We start from the raw sequence: 3,084 nt of genomic DNA, 5'->3' as shown, positions 1-3,084 counted from the left end.
AGGTGGAATTTGAACAGTTGCACTCGTTGTCAACCTTTTGTGCCTGGGAAGTAACTTTTCCAAATTGAGGACTTTTGAAAGGTAATCCCTTTAACGTAGAATTGAGAAATTTATTCATAGAACTGTTAGAATTACAATGATATTATGGTGACTCATAAAAATAATACATGGATGTTGATTAATCCTGACGGATCCACTTGTATAAATTCCACTTATACCTACTAACAACGTGGACAATTTTTGTTATATTTTCGAAGCATAAACGAAAATTGTCTTGGCAACATTTGTTCCTCCAAGGGAGGGTAATGAAATTTCTTTCTGCCAATAATTTTAACATTTTCAGGGCTTAGTGAAAATTTTGAGTGTTTATTTGTGAGTGTTTTATATAAATTACGATAAAATGAGAGAAATTGTTCATCTTCAAGTAGGGCAGTGTGGAAATCAGATTGGAGGAAAGTTTTGGGAAGTTTTGTCAGACGAACACGGCCTTGATCCTAAAGGAAGCTATCATGGCGATTCTGATCTTCAGCTGGAGAGAATTAATGTGTATTACAACGAAGCACTGGAAGGTAAATATGTTCCTAGAGCTGTATTAGTTGATTTAGAACCTGGGTCAATGGATGCTATCAGATCAGGGCCTTTCGGAGAAATTTTTCGTCCAGAAAACTTTATATTTGGTCAGAGTGGTGCTGGTAATAACTGGGCTAAAGGTTTTTTGACAGAAGGTGCAGAAATTGTCGATTCTGTCATGGACATAGTGAGAAAAGAAGCAGAAAGCTGTGATTGTCTTCAGGGATTTCAATTAACTCATTCACTTGGTGGCGGGTCTGGTTCAGGTATGGGATCATTACTTTTGTCAAAAATTAGGGATGAATATCCAGACAGAATTATTTGCAGTTTTGCGGTCATCCCTTCACCGAAAGTTTCCGACGTGGTGGTGGAACCTTATAATGCAACACTCGCGATAAGTCATCTAGTGAATGTTTCAGATATGTCATATTGCATCGACAATGAGGCATTATATGACATATGTTTCAGAACATTGAAACTCACAACCCCTACGTATGGTGACTTGAACCATCTAATTTCTGCTACCATAACCGGGATCACGACATGTCTGAGATTTCCTGGACAATTGAATTCAGATCTTCGTAAGCTGGCTGTAAACCTAGTGCCATTTGCTCGTCTTCATTTCTTCATACCAGGATTTGCACCTCTGACTTCACGTGGCAATCAGCATTATCGTGCTCTCACAGTACCTGAACTGACTCAGCAACTATTTGATGCCAAGAACATGATGGCTGCTTGTGATCCACGACACGGACGATATCTAACGGTTGGCGCCATTTTTAGAGGAAGAATGTCCATGAAAGAAGTAGAAGAACAAATGGTAAACGTACACGATAAGAACAGTTCTTACTTTGCAGAATGGATCCCGAATAACGTGAAAACTGCAGTATGTGACATTCCACCTCGGGGTCTGAAGATGTCCGCCACTTTTATCGGCAATTCTACTGCCATAACCGAATCATTAAAGCGAGTAGTTGAGCAGTTTTCTTCCATGTTTAGGAGAAAAGCATTTGTTCACTGGTACATAGGCGAGGGTCTGAGCGATTTAGAGTTTACGGATGCAGAAAATAATGTGAATGATATAATCGAAGAATATCAGCAATACCAAGAAGCAGGTCCAGAGGGTGAAGGTGAAGGTGAAGGCATAGAGGATGCAGAAGGAGAATAAGCACTGGAAGTTAATTTGTATTGGACTTAAAATTGATGAATGGCCAAAATTGTAAAAGAAATGTGCCTTTTTGTATTGTTTATGTGCTATTTTTATAGTTATATATTAAGTATTTTACGAATATATAATTTTACACAAGTATTTTGACTTTAATTTAGTGAAACAAAGTTAAAACAGGAGCAAACATGGAAACATGCAAAAATGTACATGTTTAAAGTGATGTGGTACCAGTGCAGTTTTCTCAGAAAATGCAAATTAGAAAAAAATAATAGTCGTACAATCATAATTTTGTTTAATATGCATTTCTAATTGATATTCTGATTGCATGTATAAATATATATTTTTAAGTATCATCAAAATCGGTGACTATGAGGGCCAACTCCTGCCTAATTTGACATGGAATGACCCATACAGATATTTTTCCTAAAGCGCTGCCAATCGCAGAATCTTAACATAAAACTTGAAATCATGCAATCTATGGAACCCACAGTTACAGCTGTGCCAATCTTCCTCAACAAATCGAAAATTGTAGGCCACTCTTTGAGGAAATATTTCTGCTAAATACCTTGGTATCGTATTATTTTCCATGTAATTAAATTGCGGCCGACTTGTAAGATATACACTTCGAGTTACCTTTTTACAAGCGGCAAAAGTACTAGATAATGGATAATGTCCAATTAACAGTGCGTGATAATATGGAACCATTGTCACTAACATTGAAAGAGTTAAAGAGTCGAAGTGTCTACAGTAGCTGTACTACAAGTAAAGCTTGATATAATAACTTCTATTGCAAGAATGCAAAAGAAATGCTGTACATGCTATCAAAGGCTTTGATAATTATTGAAAAAAGTCATGCAAAAACTGCAGCAGCAAAAAAATTAAACACATAATTAATACCGAGTCTAAAAGGACCATATGTCGTTTAAGGAGTTAAAACACAATTCCTCGTTTTTAAATAGTCATCAAAATATGAGATAGTCTATTGGTTTTATACTTGTAGTTTTTGATTGCCCATTTTAACTTAATACCATACAATTGTCCATAAATAGTTAAAAAGTGACTTCTTTCAGATTATAGAGCACTAACCTTGACGAAAATAAATTTACTTGAATGTCATATAAACACGCTTCATTATGAGGATCGTATAAGATTGATAGAGCAATTCTGAGCACGTGAATCGTCATTTTTCAATTATCTTGTCCACTTTTCCCGCCATTTAAGAATTCCATCATCAATTTTGGTATCGGGTACAGATCCTTCTACATTTCAGATCCTTTACTTCAGTCCCATTGTTACTACTCACAGTCATAATAACATAACTTTTCTGTTGCTTCTAGGAACCAGTT

General features: G+C 36.1%; 1 pseudogene; it reads left to right on the top strand.

The window, feature by feature from the left end:
* The first annotated feature begins 284 nt into the window (after positions 1–284).
* On the top strand, positions 285–1,879 carry LOC146002361 (tubulin beta-4 chain pseudogene; annotated as a pseudogene).
* The last annotated feature ends 1,205 nt before the right edge of the window (positions 1,880–3,084 follow it).

The sequence above is a fragment of the Lepisma saccharinum genome, chromosome 18, assembly GCF_977018435.1.
Source record: "Lepisma saccharinum chromosome 18, izLepSacc3.1, whole genome shotgun sequence".
Lineage (NCBI taxonomy): Eukaryota > Metazoa > Arthropoda > Insecta > Zygentoma > Lepismatidae > Lepisma > Lepisma saccharinum.
The sequence above is the reverse complement of the archived record's forward strand: the minus strand, read 5'-3'. Positions and strand labels throughout refer to the sequence as shown.